The sequence below is a fragment of the Carettochelys insculpta genome, chromosome 1, assembly GCF_033958435.1.
Source record: "Carettochelys insculpta isolate YL-2023 chromosome 1, ASM3395843v1, whole genome shotgun sequence".
Classification (NCBI taxonomy): Eukaryota; Metazoa; Chordata; order Testudines; family Carettochelyidae; genus Carettochelys; species Carettochelys insculpta.
The window spans coordinates 29498953-29517855 of NC_134137.1; the positions used below are offsets into that span (position 1 = coordinate 29498953).

The following is an 18903-nucleotide window of genomic DNA, read 5'->3' on the forward strand; positions in this document are numbered from 1 at the left end:
ACTCCTTTATCTTTAAAATCAATGCCGTTTGCATCTTCCCTTTGGCTTGAATGACAGCAGCTGCTGCTCTGCGTCTGGTTCAGCCAGCAGTAATAGTATCCCAGCAGAGGGCACATGATACCTACTTAGCTGGCATGCACAAAGACAGCATGATGTTCATTTGATGTTCACAGTACTTCCCCCAAATCCGACTCTACAAATAATTAACAGCCACATTCCATCCTTAGATCTTCACAGCAGTAGCACCCATTTCCTTCAGTGGGAGCTGTCCAAGCGCATCTAGTTGTAGATTTTGACCTTAATTCTTCCATTTTTCCCCTACCTTTTTATTGTTGCAAGAACAGTATAAGAAAAGGAGGTTAAAGTGACTTGATCAGGGTCTGTAAATGCTTACATAGTGAGAAGATTTCTGATAGCAGCAGGCTCTTTAATCTGGCAGACAAAGGCAGCACAAAATCTAATGGTTGGAAGTTGAAACTAGGTACAGTCAAACTGGAAATAAAGTGCAATTTTTTGTTAACAGGGAGAGTAATTAACCATTAGAACAATGTACCTAGGGCTGTGCTCCAATCTCCACCACTGGAGATCTTTAAATCAAGATTAGATGGTTTTCTAAGAAGTATGCTCTAGGTCAGTCATAAATGACTGTGCTCAGTGCAGAAATGACTGCATACAACTCTATGGCAGGTGTTATGCCGGAGCTCAGATTAGATCATTACAGTGGTCTTAAAATCTATGATGATCTATTTGTAGTTTTCCCCACTTAATTCTTTATTCCTTATGCAAACACTGCTCATTAGGAAAAGAAATATGGTACTGTGCAGGCTTTAAAAGATTAAGGAAATTCTTGAGTTCTTCTGCTGTATTGGACTGTTCTGCTGAAAAGATAAATGGGTGGTAGCCTAGTTACTTTTATTTATAGAGGTTTCTGATCCAAGCACATTAACTTGTCACTAAGGGTAAAGATATGGCACACACTACTTCAAGATGCTACAAATGCAGAGCAAAGGTTGCAAGAAAAAAAATCCTGCTGTCTCTTACGCTGTGTTAGTATGTGAACATGTGTGAAAGGCTATCCTACCAGACAGTGTTGCCTAGTGGTTAGGGGTATAGCCAGTGATCTTCCTTGTGTCAACATTCCATCCCAGGGGATCACTCCTTCCTTTTGTGTCTCAGCCCACCTGCTAGGTCACAGGTTGTAGCCCACCTCTTCAGGATATACAGAAGAAGAGTCCGACTGTGGAGAAGCTTGATGGTGCCTGCAAGGGCTTCAGGAGTTTCTCCTTAACTCAGGTACTCATTGTCTGGACTTTTATTTATTTAGGGTCATCCTCAGCTGGATTCCTGCCACCCTGAGGGACTGGTAGGGACTGTAGGCCTTATATCCCCATTGGGGTCTTATTCAGGGACCAATGGTGGCCACTCCATTCTACACGTTGGGTTGCTAAATAGCTGCCTACCTGTTTCACATCCTACTGGAGTTCTCCTTTCTTTTAAAAAAAATAATGAAAATATCTGACCATCCTGAACACTCATCAGTTTCTCCTTCCTGGGGTTGGGCAGGTCAGTATGGTCAGGTCTTAGACAATAGGAGCTGTTATTTCCTCAACCCACAGGGCAGAGGTCTGCCGCTGCCGGCCAGCTTTTGAGCTGCTCTGGTGCCCCTTTGAAGCTACACTTTTACCTTATGCAGCTGTGGCTAGTTGTGGTTTCCTGGACTCAGAGCTATTTAACCCTCATTCTCCAGGGTGGGTTTGCATACTCCAACACATCATGTAATTGAGGGTGGTTTTATAATGAACATGCACTAGGAGGCTCAGTTAAGGTGGTGCATTCAAACTTGGCTGTGGGGCACTTAGCTGTGCAATGCTAAAAAACTTTTCACATTGTGTCATGAAAGATTATTATTTCCTTTCATTACACACATCCCCACGAGAGAGTCCATCCTCATAGTTGGCTCCATTTCAAAGCTACAGTCCACCCTGACTAAGGGGTAATGTATAAGCAGGGCAGAAAACAAATAGATAAAATATATGGAGATACACATTTCATAGAAGTGGAAGGGACCTCAGGAGGTCATCAAGTCCAGTCCCCTGCCCTCTTGGGAGGACCAAGCACCATCCCCCACACATTTTTTTAAATAAATCTATTTTCCTCAGAACACTAAATAGGCGCCACAAGGAAGGAACTCACAACTGTGGGTTTAACAGGCAAATACTCAAACCACTGAACTATCCCTCCTTAGTCTTTGCCAGTTAGACTTAGTCACAATTTGGTTCCTGGTGCTCAACAGGAGGGCTGTATTTCCAAGAGTTCTTTAGCCGGGGGAGGGGAGTGGTCCCTCTGCACCAGCTCCAATGTACAAGCTACTGCATTGGAGAGGATGGAGCTAAAGCTCTGCTCTCTCCTGCCTATCTGCTCAGGAGGGCAAGTGGTGGCAGCTGTTCTCTCCATATAATACATCCACCCTTCAACTATGTACAAAGCCACCAGGTGGGTATTAGTGGGTTCCTCACAGGAGTGCAGAATCAGTCTCATCATTACTGGGCATGTCTGGAACACAACGTAACGACACCCTGAGAAAAAAAGTGTCTTGTAAAGTTTCTTTCCCAATTTTGCAGATGATAGGGGTTCCGATAGCTTGCATAAGCATCCAGGTTTTGGTTGCTGTTGCTTATGTAAACAAACCCAAAGCCAAAGGGCTAAATCCTGAGTTTGTGCACATCAACATAGCTCTACAGCAGTTAATGGCACTGCAAACACTTATACCAGCTGAGAGTCTGGCTTAAGATTTTCCCATTAAGAATTCACAGTCTATGTCAATCCTTTGGGAGAGAAGTCAGACAGGAGAAAGGCAATAATAGTTTGTTTCTTGTTGAATCACAAATGATTGAAGAGCAGTGTAGACAAGCTGTTTTTCTTTAATATTTAATATGGTTTGTTTACATACAATAGACACATTTTGAAAAGAAAGAGAGAGCTCCAGATAGGAGAGTGCTTCTTGACAAACGTCTTCATAAACTCAGATCACCTACTATATATATATCTTCACAGCTGTTCCAAGAAGACAATTTTCACATGCGACACATTACCACACTGAGATGCTGATGGGTTCAAGGATTCTTTGTGGGGTTTTCAAAAGCAGTTGCTGCTCTTTCCAGAGATGCCTTCTAAACAGGTCAGCATTTGTTTAAAGAAAAAGGGGTTTTTGAACAGATTTCATATTTGAAAAAGTATTTACTTATTTCTCCTCCAACAAGAAAGAGAGAGCAGAAGGGGTCCGTTTCCTGAGATTATTGTTTGCTCATATTAAATATCTTGTTTAAGGGGCAATGCATTGCCTCATCCCACATTCATCACATTGGCCTCATTGTCTAAGGCCATGAACCCTGGCATCAGAAAGGAGATGAGAGCTGCACAAACATAGCGCACCAAGGAAACCTTATTTCCTTTGATTAGTAACAGAGAGGGAGCCGTGCTAGTCTATATACTATCAAAACAAAAAACCAGTCAAGTAGCACTTTAAAGACTAACAAAATAGTTTATTAGGTGATGAGCTTCTGGGGACAGACCCTCTTCTTCAGACCACAGCCAGACCAGAACAGACTCAATATTTAAGGCCCACAGAACCAAAAATAGAAATCAATGTTGACAAATCAAAAAAAAAAATGATCAAGGTGAGCATGACAGAGCTCAGGCTGATCAAAAAGGCCGCAGAGTTCAGCAGCACAGCTACCAAATTAACACCTCCAATGGCAGCAGGGTCAAAATACTAGTCAAGTTAGATGGACAATGACACACAAAGAACAGCTGCTTCAGCAGAGTTTCACCTACTGTCTAGCCCACAAGAAAGATTTCACTGCCCACACTAGCACCTCCCAAGCTCACCTGGAGTGCTCTCACTTAATCTCAGGGCTGGACATGAGCATGTCTTTTCAACCCAGACGTCTGCCTTCTAGGGTCATTCACAATATTAGTGAAGGTGACACAGCAGAAACTGACTGAGCAGTATTATCTGTTGCATTTGTCCCAGGTTAGTGCATGGGAGACCACTGTGCCTTCTGTTCTGAGAAAGTGCCACAATGACCCAGTACAATGGCATTTGTCCTTAGTAACTGCCTGGGCCCTCATTGGTAGTCTCCTGATATTCCACTTTCCCAGGGGTGCTTATGCTTTGTGATAATCTATCCTGCCAGTTGAACCCTAAGAAGATCCCATCAGGCGTGTCCCTAGAACATGAGAAATAATATCAAGAAAAACTATGATGAGTATCACTAGCTAAACCCCGGGGTTTGATAAGAGTAGATCGGAAGCTCTGAGATTGTACTTGATCGGATATTTGTACAGCACCTAATATAATAGGGGTCCTCACCTAGCTCTGACTTGTAGGTGCTACTACAATTGACATACTTTATAAATAAAATAAATAATTCTTGTTTATAATTAGACTCCTATGGGTGCTCAACATCTCTGAAAATTAGGTCACTTATGTGACAAAATATGATTTTACCCAATTTTAAGCCCCCACATTTGAAAAGGGTCCTCATACCTTTACTTCTGCCTGTGAAGTAAGGAAGGAATGCATACCCCAGGTGATGCATAAAACATTCGTGGAAATAGAACAGTTTAAACATCAGGCTTCTTTTACAAGTAGTTATACCATGAGTGATAGAGTTTGAATCAAGAAATCAGAGGCATCCCTTTCACTCTGGAGAAGCTGTTTCAAGTCAGTCACAGCCCATGAATTAGAATGTGATCAGAATGGATGTTACATTACTTTTAATAATACATTTCAGCTCTGGAGCAGGCTTTTGCCTTTTAGTGAATAATCTCAAATGTTAAAAAATAAAACAGAGATAAAAAAAGAAAAATGCACAAAAATGATTGATAACCATTACTGAAAAAAAAATAACCTGCCACAGAAATATCACCATGCTATACGATGTAAATTTGATGTTTTATAATAATCAATGTCCTACACAAATCATCTCAATATGCGGATAAACACCTCACTTGGAGAAAACATGCTGTGGTACAGAGGGTGAGGGGATTTACTTGAGCCACTGATTTGTAGCCCAAAGCCCCTTAAGACTGAATTGGAAAGCAGTTGAAAATGTGTTCATGAGGTTCATTTAAAACACCTCCTGCCAAAAGAAGGTATATGAGTCCCTGAAATTTCCTGTATTACCTGAAAGTTAATCAAACCACAGTCCTATGCACATGCTCCAGCCAAATTAATACAATCCTAATTTTAATCTATGTATTGGACTTGTTGTCAGTGAGACAAGAAACAGAGGCAAAAATAAACTCCCTGAATACTTGCTAATGTATTTTGATAGTCTAAACTGACTGTATTTTGCACCATTTAAAAACTAACCCTTGTTTTTAAAAAAAAAATGAATTATCATCTTGTTTCTTTAACATCTGTGAGGCAATTTGGCATCTATTTCTTCTTGGAGGAAAAAAAATCTCACAATAATTGAAGCACGTTTTCAAAAAAAGTCACTGAATAAATTTAATAAAAAATCTTTATCAGTTGCAGACTTGACAGCTGGAAAAATTAAGAAAAAGTAATGGTCGCAGTTTAAAGCCTCTTTAAGAATTAAAGTACAACACAGTTCACAAACTTATTTTAACTGCTTTATTGCAAACATCTGCAGATAAGTGCATGTTGGTTAAGAAAATAGGAAAATCTTGGATTTTGAGTATGCAGGTGGAACAGCAGTCTGGAAGACGTGAAGACAGATGCTATATCTTCTTCACCTATAAGTACAACTTGCTAATTAACTCTTCCCTGGTTATGTTATTCCAGGGGCTTTTATGAAGAAAGAATAAGATGAAGATGAAGATAAGATGATAGATGAAGGAAGTGCTATCCTAAAAATACTCTTCTGCAATTAGCAACAAATAGTATGTTCCTGCTATAAAATGTACATTGTACTACGAAAACATTTATCCCCTGCTTATATCTTTAAAAAGAAAGTTTTGCAAGATGTAAATAAAATGCATTTTAAACTGATAAAATGCTAAGTATTAACAAGTGATGTCTAAGGTATGATGTGGTCATCTGAATGCATTCATTTTCAGTTACTGGCAACCATGTCTAAAAATACTCAATAGCTACTGAAACTAGAGCTCAGTGTGATAAAGATGGTTATTATTTGCCCAGGAATCTTTCCAAAGTCTGTTAGTTGTTTTCTAAATTACCCATAAGAGCTTCTGGTCAAGACCTGTAATCAATGCACTGAAGTCCTCTATTCAGTGTACAGCAGCAGCCAGAGAAGTTAACAACCTGTTATGTAGGAAAATACTGGAAATGTTATATTGACATTCTATATATCAATAATACCACACCCGCCACAGGAATACTATGTTCAGCCCTGGTTATTCTATCATAAATGATATCTGTAGTACAGCGGACTCACAGGGTGTGTCTACACGTGCACAGTATTTCGAAAAGACCGGCCCTCTTTCGAAAGAGTGAAGTGAGCGTCTACACGTACCATGCACTCTTTCGATGTGAAATCGAAGGAACGCAGCCCAGACATCGAAAGCTGGACACTGATCCTGCATGGGAAAAGCGCCACCCATTGAAAAATAACATCGAAAGAAGGCACGTGTAGAAGCTCCGTGGCCTGTTCTTTCGGAAGAGGCCCAGTCCGAGCGTGGAGATGCCTTGCCCCACCAAGCAGAGCTCTATGACCTGCGTGTCTGGCCGCTCTTCAAGCTGCAAGGACCCAGAAACTCCGTGGCAGGAAGCTGAGAGTGGGCAAGCTGCGAAAGCATGAGTTCCAGGCAGCCCGCCCTTTCAGCCGCACCCGACCACAGCAACAGGCCAGCGCCTGGCACACCCCCGAGCCCCAGGGTCCTGCCTCAGAGCCCCCACAGGTCTCCCAGGGGTCTGTCCCTGGAAAGAAGAAAAGGGCCCCCTCCTGGATGGACCATGAATTGACAGACCTCCTGGGCCTCTGGAAGGAAGAGGAGGTCCTCCGGGAGATGGGGGTAAACTGGAGGAATGCCGCTGCCTTCACCCGCCTTGCCCAGGGATTGACCAGCCAAGGCCACCCAGAACAGACCCTGGAGCAGGTCCGGAGCAAAGTTAAAGAGCTCTGGCAGGGCTATGCCTGGGTCCAGGATGAGGCCAGGAGCTCAGGAGCAGGCCCCTCCACCTGCTCCTACTATAGGGAGCTCTATAGCATCCTGGGGCCCTGGGACAGCTCCCCACCAAAAGTGGTCCTGGACAGCTCGGCAGACCAGCCGAGCCAGAGGAGCTGCAGGAGCCAGGGCCAACCAGCCTGAGCCAGGGGGTGGACATCACCCAGGACTGGTCCAGTGAGGAGGGCAACCTCGTCATCGATGTCCCCTCGCAGTCGTCCAGCTGGGTCACAGGGAGCCGGGCATCCCCGGAGATCCTCAAGGTACCCCCAGTAAGTGCACAGTGGGGCCAGCATGCCTGCGGGCAGGGCAGGGGTAGCACCCCTGACAGTGGCCTGGGCACAGGCCTGGAGGCCCAGGGCCACACACCCCAGCCGGCCACAGCCTGGAACATGCCCTCTGCACCTGCCAGTGCCACCCAGCATCCGGACCCATGGACAGTTCCAGGCACTCAGTTGCCCAGTGGGACACTCAGGGGCCAGCCCACACCCGGGGATGGTTCCATTCTGGGGGGAAGCCTGTGTGCACTTGACGCCACAGGTGTGCCATGTCCACCATGGCCAGGCCCTGGGAGGGTCAGGGGAAGCGGGGGCCCCAGGGGGACAGGGTCCTGGGGGGAATGGGGACGAGATCCTGCTTGGAGACTGACATGCTACCCATCACCGCTTGCAGGTGCAGCAAGTGAGGGCCCACGCAGTCCATCAGCGTCGGTGGTCCCCGACAGCCCCCCAGAGGCATCGGACAGAGGCTGGGCCCCCTCAGCAGCAGCATTACACCAGGTGCACAGCTGGAAGTCACAACGTCACCAGGTGGAGCTTATGGAGCACTGGCTCCGGCTGGAGGAGTCTGACCTGGAGTAGTGGAGGCAGGCCTGGGACAGGCTCATGTCCCACCTAGATGCCATTCATGGGACTTTACAGGAGCACATGGGCAATGTGGCCTGGCTCCTGGCCCTCTGCACCCCCCTCAGCTGCCCAACTCCCTGAGCCTCCCGCAGGGTCCCCCCCAGAAAGGTCCCCCCCAGAGTCCCCTACCCAACTCCCCCCCAGAGTCCTCCACCCCACCTCACACAGATGCCCCCCCCGCTCCGTCCCACCATGCCTGTACCTTCCGGTGCTCCCTGCCCCATCCCAGCCCTGCTGTGGTACCTGCTCCCGGGGGGGCGGGAGGGGATCTCAGGGCCAGCATGGCTCTCAGCCCACAACCCCCTTGCCTGAGTGAGCCTCCCAAGTCTAGCCCCTTTCCCACCCCCTTCCAAGTTCAGGCCCCCTCTCCCAGTTCTAACCCCCTCCCCACCCCCTTCTGAGGTCAGGCCCCCCTGCCCCCTCTCCCAGTTCTAGCCCACGCCCTATACCCCCCTACACTGTACATAGTTGCTGAACTTTTATACCAGTCTTTTACAGTTTATTATTGATAAAGGTTTATGTTGTGCACCACTACCCATGTCTCATGGTCCCATGGGGGGAGGCATGGCATGGTGGTGGTGGTGGTGCATGTGGTGGGGCATGGATGTATGGGGGGAGGTATGCGCATCGAGGTGCTCAGTGCGGCCCTGGGATGAGTCTTGCATGAAGGGCTTCCCGGATCTGGACACCATCGCGGCTCGCCTGGCGGCTGGCAACAGCAGCCGGCTGCTCGAACCCCATGGTGGCCTCAGCTGCCCACCCCTGCATGTAGGCATCCCCCTTGGCCTCCACAACGTTGTGGATGACGCGGCAGGCGCCCACCACTTGTGGGACACTGCGTATCCCCATCTCGAGGTGGGTGAGAAGGCACTGCCACTACCCATTGAGGCGCCCAAAGGCCCACTCAACCACGTGCCGGGCTTGGTTGAGGTGGACGTTGAAGGCCACCCTGCTGGGGTCGAGGTGGCCAGTATAGGGCCGCATCACCTACGGCATTAAGGGGTATGCCACATCCGCAACTAGGCATAGCGGCATGGTGGTGTCCCCAACTGGCATTTCCTGCTGGGGGATGAAGGTGCCGGTCTCCATATGCTGGCACAGGCTAGAATTATGGAAGACCCTGGCATCGTGGGTTCGCCCCAACCAGCCACACAGATGTCCATGAACTGGCCTTTGTGGTCCACCAGGGCCTGGAGGACCACCAAGTGGTAGCCTTCCAGTTGATACAGCGGCTGGCACTGTGTGGTGGGGGCGCGGATGGGGATGTGCGTCCCGTCCAGGACACCAAAGCAGTTTGGGAACCCCAGTGAAGAGAAACCCTCAACGATGAAGTCCAGATCTTCGATGCAGATGACCAGGTGCAGAATCATGGCGTTCAGTGCACAGACAACCTGCAGGGAGGGAGGCCATGCACTCTCGTGAGGGTGTGGCAGGGTGTTCCTAGCTGGCAACCCTCTCCTGCCCCCCAGACAGCAACCACTGCACCCAGCCCTCCCCGGCCAGCGACCCCCGAAAGGTCCCTGTGTCCATGGGCCCCCTCCCTGCTTCCTGTGGTGGGAGTATGCCCTGGGCCCAGCTTACCTCCATTAGCATAGCTCTGACAGTGGCCTTGCCCACCCCAAACTGGTGACCCACTGAGTGGTAGCAGTCCGGGGTGGCCAGTTTCCACACCGCAATGGCAACTCGCTTCTCGAGGGGAAACGTAGGCTGCATGGTGGTGTCCTGGTGCCTCAGTGCAGGTGCCAGCCAGTGACACAGCTCCTGGAAGGTGTCCCGGCTCATGCAAAAGTTCCAGAGCCAGGTGACATCATCCCATTGCCCCAGAACCAGTCTCTCCCACCGGCCCATGCTGCTGAGGTGGCTCCCCACGTGCCGGGGTGCAAGCGGGCGGGGTGCAGGCTGGGCATGCTCCATGTCCTCAGGGGGGCTGTTCTGTCTCCTCTAGGAAGAGGGGAGTGGCTGCGGCGACTGTGCAGACAACGTGGGCAACAGTGTCCACAATATCTGCATCCAGTGCGAGGAACAGGGTGTCGTCAGCAATGGTGCTGCTGCGCTGGAGCCCTGCGTTGCTCCTGACAGCTCGGCAGGCCTCGGCTAGGGCGGGGGGGGGAGGTGAAGGGGGCCTTTAAAGGCGGCAGCTGGCTGAGGGCCCCAGAAGGGCTTGGCGGCCACGCGACCCCACCCGCGGCACCTCCGCCTCCCTTCTTTCAAAAGAGCGCTTGTACACTTGTGGACGCTCTCTTTCGAAATAATGGGACGGGGTCTTCGAAAGAGTGGGTCGGAACTGCGATCCGCCTTTGCCGTGTGGTCATGTTCTTTCGAAAGCCGGTATATCGATTTCTGAATTTTGATTTTGTGCTTTCGATGGTGGGCTCCCGTGTTGACACACCCACAGATGGCTGAAAAGAACGATTACAAGCATGGGAAAGCTTCCATACAGAGAGAGAGATTGAAAAAAATGGGAAAGTTTACATTAAGCAGAAAGTATATTACCGAATAATGAACAGTCTAGAGAAGGCAGTCAGGCTTTTTTGTTCACTGGTAGTACAGGAAAGAAGGGCCCTTCAGTGAAATTGAATGGCCATAGATATTAAAGCGCTTAAAGGGATAAAAGGACACTCTTTTTCACAAATGCACAATTTAATTGTTGCAATGAGATTCATAATCTAAGATGTATTGAACCAAGAGCTTAGCAAGATTTCAAGAAACCGCTGACGTTTTTGTGGCTCTGAAAGATGGTTCCATGGGCAGCAACTTCATAGATTCATAGAGTCCAAGGCCAGAAGAATCCACTGTGACCATCTAGTCTGATCTGATCTCTTGAAGTACAACGCTGGCCATAGAAACGCCACAAAATAATTCCATATTTCACAGCTTCCACTAACCAAATGGTGAGACCATGATGCATTGTCTAGCTAGGGGTCTGATCTATTCGAAGACCCTGGTCCATAGCAGAGAATAGACTCAAGGAGCAAATCACAGCTTCCAGGCGGTAGGAGTCCCATTTCCAGCCCAATCTTTTTGTTTTCAAATAAAAATCTTATGATTTTGACAAAAGCTCAACATTTCCCAGGGAAAATGTCAATGAAAACATTCTGATGAGTTCTACAAATTTAACTCTTTAGAGGAACTCTTCTGTCATAACTATATGAACCCAATTACTACCATTTTATACACTATAGCCGTGTCTACGCTAGCTGGCTATTTCGAAGTAGCCGGGCCAACTTCGAAATAGCGCCTGCCACGTCTATACCTGACGAGCACTATTTTGAAGTTGAAATCGATGTAAGGTGGTGAGACATCGAAGTTGCTATCCTCATCAGGAGATGGGAATAGGGCCCTACTTCAACGTTGAATGTTGAACGTTGAACGTTGAACGTCGAAGTAGGGCACATGTAGACGATCCACGTCCCGCAACATTGAAATAGCGGGGTCCTCCATGGCAGCCATCAGCTGAGGGGTTGAGAGATGCTCTGTCCAGCCCCTGAGCTCTATGGTTGCTGTGTGCAGCAGCCCCTTAAAGCTCCCTGCCCCCATATTTCCTGTGCAGGAAGCTGAGAGCGTGTGCAGGCAGCAGCACACACACTGCCCAGCCTGCACATTCTCACGAGCCCCAACCCACCACCCAGCACCCAAGGCATCCAGCCAACCCCCAAGCGCCCACAGGGCACCCCCCGCCAAGGGGACCCAGGGCTTCCAGCCAGCCAGCCAGCAGGGGAAGAGGCAGCAGGGCCCCTCCTGGTCGGAGGCCGAGATCCAGGACCTGCTGGGGCTCTGGGGAGAGGAGGAGGTGCTCAGGTAATGGGGAGAAAGCGGCAGAACGCAGATGCGTTTGCCCAGCTGGCCGAGGGCCTGGCTGCCCAGGGTCACCGTGTCTGCACTCCTGACCATGTCAGGAGTAAGGTGAAGGAGCTGCGGCAGGGTTACGCCCAGGCCCGGGACATGGCCAGCTGATCTGGGGCCGCCCCCGCTGCTTGCCCCTTTTACAGGGAGCTCAGGGAAATCCTGGGCCCCCGGTACACCTCCTCCCCCTGGTCACACTTGACACCTCAGCCGACGAGCCCCAGCAGGCCCCGGAGACGGAGTCCAGCCCGGAGGCCAGCCCTGCACCCCAGGGGCCCCCACAGGAGCCCACCCCAGGGACAGCACAGCAGGAGGAGGAGGAAGAGGCCTCCAGCGATGGGGGGCTGCTCATACACCTCCCCTCCCGCAGCTCCAGCAGGGCATCCACCCGATGGCTGTCCCCTGACCGTGGGAGTGGACCGTCAGGTATGTACCCCAGTGCACACCCCCGGGGTTAAGGGGCGGGGACAAGGGACATGACTAGGGCCCAGCACACACCCAGATGACCATGGTCCTGAGGACAGCTGTGGCATGTCCCTCAGAAGAGTCCATCAGCCCCTGCCCCTCAGCAGGACAGCACCATGCCCCATCCCTGGCGATGGGGGGAACGGAAACTTGAGGTCCCCCCGGGAGGGGACAGCACACCCATCATCATCATTAGCATCTCTGGGGGACGGGGATGGGGAACCAGAAGCAGAGGGGTGGGGGGCCATGGGCCATGGGTCAGGGCCCAGACTAACGGCTGTCTCCACTCTTCCCCCGCTCTGTTCCGCAGCTACACCATCTGAGGGCCCCGAGAGCACAGGTGCTGCATCCATCATGCCAGACAGCCCACTGGGGCCATCACAGCAGGCCAGCCCAGCAGCGGAGCCCGGCCCGGCCCCAGAACGAGCCTGACAGCGCCGGAGCCATCCCCAGGTGTCCACTGACCCCCAGCTCCTCTCCACCCTCCGGTGTCAGCTGGAGGTGGCTGAGCACTGTCTGCAGGTGGAGGAGTGGTGGCTCCACCTGCAGGACCGAGCGCTGGCCTGGTGCCAGGAGGCTTGGGGGGCTTTCATGCGGACCTTTGAGCGGCTCGTGGAGCACTTGGCCCCCTTGTCGCTCCGCCTGCCGTCCCTCCAAGCCGCCCTCCACCAGCAGCTGTGCTGGAGCCTGCCGCCGAGGGGGACCATGGGCCTCAGGACCCAGCCCGATCGTATCTGCCAGTTCTCCCAGCCCCCACCCAGCCTCGACAGGGCCTCCGGCCCAGACGTGGGTCACGCCCCCCCCACGCCAGGCTCTGGACAATAGGGGTGAAGGGCCAAGGACGTTGCCCCCCCTCCTTTGTACATATTCTCCCCATCTTTGTAAATAGTTTATTTGTTCCACCCCCCCTTTAGTAGCTGCCCCCCATGTACATAGTTCCCCCCTTCTTTAATGTTGAGTTCATTGTTTTGTTTTAAAAAAAAAAAGGTGTTGGTTTATTTACAAAAGAAGTGTGTGGGTGGTGTGTGCTCTCTGGTGCTCAGTGGTGTGGGAGTGGGGGCACGTAGTGCTGTGGGGGATGTGGAGGGGCGGTGGGTGGCTCACCAGCAGCTGGCCCTGCCAGTGTTCACCCAGCAGCCTGCTCAAAATGGGCCCGCAGGGCCTCCCGGACCCGAATTCCCCTCAGGGTTGACCTGGCGACTGGGGGCAGCGGGTGGCTGGCCGTCAGCCCTGCCATCCTCCACAGCCCAGCCCTGGAAGAAGCCCTCTCCTTTGCTCTCCACCAGGTTGTGGAGTGCACTGTATGTGCCCACAACCTGGGGGATGTTGGCGAGACCTGCATCCAGGCGGGTGAGGAAACACCTCCAGCGGCCTTTGAGGCGGCTGAAAGTCCACTCGACCACCTGGCGTGCATGGTTCAAGCGGGTGTTGAACCGCTCCTGGGTGGCACTGATATGGCCTGTGTAGGGGCACATGAGCCAGGGCTGGAGGGGGTACTCCGTGTCTACGACGAGGCAGTGGGGCACGGTGGTGTCCCCCACAGGGATCTCCCTCTGGGGGATGTAGGTCCCTGCCTCCAGCTGCCAGCACAGGCCCAAATTTCTGAACACCCAAGCGTCATGGGTGCTGCCAGGCCAGCCAACATAAATATCCAAGAAGTGGCCCCAGCTGTCCACCAAGGCCTGGAGGACCACGGAATGGTAGCCCTTCCTATTCAGGAAGCGTCCTCCGCTGTGCTCTGGGGCATGGATGGGGATGTGGGTCCCATCTAGAGCCCCAAAGAAATTAGGGAAGCCCAGGCTGGCAAACCCCGCGATGGCGGCATCCGGTCCCCAAGCCGCACGAGCCTGTGGAGGAGCAGGGCATTGATTGTGAGGACCACCTGCAGGGGAAGGACATGAGAGAGCACCCGTGAGGGGTGTACAGGGTGTGTCTGGCCCTCTCCCCAGGCTCCCCCTCCCGCCAGGGCTCCCTCACCCGGGCTCCCTGTCTTCCCCGAGCTCCCTCTCCTCCCCGGGCACCCGCCCCCCCCCCGGACTACCCCCTCCCCCTGGGTCCTCTTACCTCCATGACAACAGCCCTGACGGTGGCCTTGCCCACGCCGAACTGCTGCCCTACAGATCGGTAGCTGTCTGGAGTGGCCAGCTTCCAGACAGCGATGCCGACCCATTTCTCAACGGTGAGGGCACGTCGCATGGGGTTGTCCTGGTGCCGTAAGGCAGGGGTGAGCCACTGGCAGAGCTTGAGGAATGTCTGCCGGCTTATCCAGAAATTCCAGAGCCAGCGGTCTTTGTCCCACTCACCAAGCACCAGCCACTCCCACCAGTCCGTGCTAGTGGGGTACCTCCATAGCCGGTGGCGTGTCTGACGGGGGAAGGCTGAGAGGGCAGCAAGGTCTGGGGCTGCTTCTTCATCCCACGAGTAGAGCTAATCTTCCTTGAATAAAAGATGCTGAGCTGCCTCCTCCATGGCACTGAGCAGGGCAGCCACTGCTCCAGGGGTGGGTGTGTGGGACTCTGGCTGCTGCTGCTGCCACTGCTGCTGGAGGTCCGTGCTGCATACACAGGGTGTGCGTGCTTGTGGCTCTGCAGACTGCATGCTGTGCAGGCTGAGTGTGTCTGGGAGGGACCCTTTAAGAGAGCGGCTTGCTGTTACGCTGGAAGTGCTAGTCTGCACTCTGACCTGTCCGCAGCTTTTCCTGGCACCCTTATTTCGATTTGGGCTGCTTTTGTGTGTAGACGCTCCCCTGCAGCGCCTATTTCGATGTAGTGCTGTCCTATGTCGACGTTGAACGTCGACGGCACCAGCCCTGGAGGATGTGTGGACGCTACTCATCGAAATAGCTTATTTCGATTTCGCTACACCGAAATAAGCTATTTCGATGTACCATCCCAGTGTAGACGTAGCATATGTCTAACAATTTCACAACTGGATCAAAGTCACTGAAGCAAAGGAGCAGAGGAGGCTACCAGCATTTCACAGACAGATATTCAGAGAGATTTTTTTTTGTTTAATAGTATCAAGGGGTAGCTGTGTTAATCTGTATCTGTAAAAACCATGTGAAGTCCTGTGGCACCTTCTAGATTAAAAGAATTTTTGGAGCATAAGCTTTCGTGGACAAAGACCCACTTCATCGGATGCATTGGATCCAAAGGTGGATCCAAGGCATCTGATGAATTGTCCACGGAAGCTTATGTTCCAAAGATTCTGTTAGTCTAGAAGGTGCCACAGGACTTCACAAGGTTTTTGTTTCATGATGTCATTATTTCTGCCTTTGATTTCCTGACACGGGAGCACAGGGATGCCAACAGTGCTGGAACCCTTTTTCTCATATAGCGGGAAGAGGAAAGAAGAAAGGATGGTGGGAGAGGAAGGCAGGAGCAGAATTCTATATTTTCAGATAAAATATCAGATCTCATGTTTCCAGATTTATATCAATCTGTTAGAAGGTGGGATGAGGCCTTGGTGAGGGGCATTTTATCCCATAGTTGCTGTTTGCAGAGATTCTTACACCTCCCCCTTAAATTATCTCAGTCTGGCTACTGTTAGAGACAGGATGCAAACTATAGCTATGTCTACACTAGACATAGCAGACGGTCACTGATAACGCAATTTTAGCTATGCCAATTGCACAGCTAAAATTGGCTTACCAGAGGTTGACTTCAATGGCTGTCTATAAGGAAGAAGGTGGAATTGGGAGTGTTTCTCTCATCGACCTGCCTTAATCCTTGACACTTGCAAGGAGTTCCGGGTTAACTTTGGCCCTGGAATGCATATTTTTGCACATGTGTGAAAAAAAAAAATGCTGGAAGATGAACACTGAGCAGGTCAATCTTCTGCAGCGCTATAGACAGAGGCTTAAACGAGCTATGGAGCTGATCCACTATGGCTGTGCATGTATTCCAGTAGCACAGAAAGGATCTTCAACCTCCCACTGGGTTTTAAACAATATTTTTAAACTCCTTTTGAGCCCCAAGCCTCCCATGGTTCATCTGTACTGAAGGGAATAGTCATGGATGAAATTTGGTCTAGGGATATACTCCTTTTTAGTCACAAGAAAAATTCCAGAAAGAAAGCAGCAGCAAAAGATCTAGGAAAACCTAGTGCAAAGCGCTCTGTATGTACTAAGTAGTATTGTTATGCACAGCCAAAATATGGATGAAAGAATCAAAATCTGAAAAGAATCAGCTTCAAAGTACGGCCCCCTGCTTTCCTCTAAAACAGAGTTTAACTCTTGGCGCTGTTAGTTAAGTCTTCAGTAAATAACCCTCTGAACCCAGTGGGTTGTATCATTTTTGGCCTTCAATAAAAGTGATTTTGCCCTTTGGGTAAAGACAGCTAGATGGATTGTGCCAAGGGGAGCTTATGTCATCAAAGCAAGTTGCCAAGTGAGTGGCTCACAATGGAAGTGGCAAGATTCCATGTTGTTGATGATTATAAGGAGGCTTTTTGTTCTCAACCAGTGGGAATCACTGGTGCAGTTCCAGGGAGCCATGGGTTATAAAGGAAAAAGTCAGGGAGAAATAGAGCAAACCAGCTAACAAAAGGAATGGCAGCAAGTTTATTCAAAAGTACTGCACAGTATTAAGACAATTAAAGACCATTTGTCACCTGCCCTTAACTGGACCCTATAGCTTTGCATACTCAAAATTGCTGGTAAAATTTTGTTCTCGCTGTTAATTGCACCTGCAGTTAATATTACTTTGCTATCTGTGCCCCAGTTGTGTACACAAATTTAAGTCACCTGTACTATCAGTGCAGACTATCCTAAATGCACAATTATTTGCATGCACAAAAATATCCAACAATCTCATCCTAAATGGAAGAGTTGCAATATTTACACTAATGTAATGTCTTTCTACAGTTTCTTTTCATTCATAAAAGCAGCCAACAAGAAATATACAATATAAGCCTTTGCATTAAGGATTTGTCATATGCAAATCTTTAACATATGTGTACAGCTCCATATATCTGCATGATGCATCTGATGAAGCAGGTCTTTGTCCGTGAAAGCTTATGCTCCAAAACATCTGTTAGTCTATAAGGTGCCACAGGACTTCTTGTTCTCGAAGATACAGACTAACATGGCTACCTCTGTGATACTAGCTCCATACATGTGCATGCAATATTACAGAGAAAAGAAAGAAACAGGTCCTGCCCTAAGTTCTTTGTAAATTAGGTTGCCTGGTGGGCCCTGATGTAGCTGCAGGTTGTTCTGTTTTGGAGTGGTCTATTTCCCTGTGACCAGTCAAGATATGGCTACACTGCAGTTAGACCCCCATGGCTGGCCTGTGCTAGTTGACTCAGGCTAAAGGATTCTGGCTAGGAGACTTTTTAATTGTGGTATAGATGTTTAGCCCCACACTCCGGACTGATCTCTGAGACCCTCCTACACTGCAGAGTCCTACAGCGTGGGCTCCATTCCATGCTTAAATACCTGCACTGTAATTAAGCAGCCCACTAGCCAGAGCCCTATGAGGCCAAGACAGCTGGCATGGGCCATCTGTGGGTGTCTAATTGCAGGGCAGACAGCCCCACAGAGCCACAGAGAAGTCAGAGGCTCTTTGAAGGTGTAGAAATCTGCCTGTCCGCAGCATCCTACAGGATGAGGGCTTGCAGAAAAAACTGGATAGAAACAAGGGGCCTGATTCTCAGCAGGTGTGCAGTGGCTCCACTTTCAGTGAGACTTAGGAGCCTAAGGCTATGTCTAGACTAGAGGGATTTGTTGGCAAAATAGTCAGTTTGTTAACAAAAGCCTGGAGTGTCCAGATTCCCAAGGGAGTTCTGTCAACAGTAAGTTGACAGCACACAGCACTTTTGCTAACAGCTGTAACCCGCTTGCCACGAGGAAGGACGCCTCTTTTGGCAGAGATCTGTTGACAAAAAGCAGGTCTAGATGTCTGAGGGGTGGGGCCTTCTGTTGACAGAGAGGGCTCCTGGGACACCAGGCAACCCTGTCTGCTGTGCTTCTGGTTGGCTGTTTTGCAGATAGAGTGACTGGGCAGTCAGGCCGCTCTCTGTCAACAGAGCAGATAGCTCTTTCCATCTGCCCTGTGGTCTGGCTGCAATCTGCCGACAGAAGTTTTATCATAAGATATCTCCCAACAAAAACATCTTCTGACAAATCTCTCTGGTCTAGACATAGCCTAAGTGTCTAAGCTGCATTTGAAAATGGGAGTCAAGCTCTCACATCATGTAAGTGCTTTTGAAAGTTTTACCACAGCCCAGTCCTATTTATTTGTAAACCACAGCAGAGAAGCCCCACAATCAGCAACATTGTCTTAAAGCGGTTGCTGTTTGTTTGGGCCTTGAGAAATGAGCAGAGGCTGGGGTTGATGTTGGCATTGCATGACAGCAATTCTAGCAATTAGTGTTCATGCTGACTGTCTGATCAAAGAGACACAGCAAAGGGACATCAATCTGAACAAAATAAGGACTTGTATTTACATTTATACAGTGCTTGTTATCCTGTAGTAACCCTAATAACTGAACAGCACACATTATCTCCCTCCCTTTCTCTCATCCACACCTACAC

General features: G+C 50.0%; 1 long non-coding RNA gene across 1 annotated transcript; it reads left to right on the forward strand.

Moving 5' to 3' along the window:
• The first annotated feature begins 1110 nt into the window (after positions 1-1110).
• On the forward strand, positions 1111-5894 carry LOC142004065 (uncharacterized). Its single transcript, XR_012642923.1, has 3 exons — positions 1111-1293; positions 3055-3178; positions 5813-5894. It is a non-coding gene; the product is annotated as an uncharacterized LOC142004065 (long non-coding RNA).
• The last annotated feature ends 13009 nt before the right edge of the window (positions 5895-18903 follow it).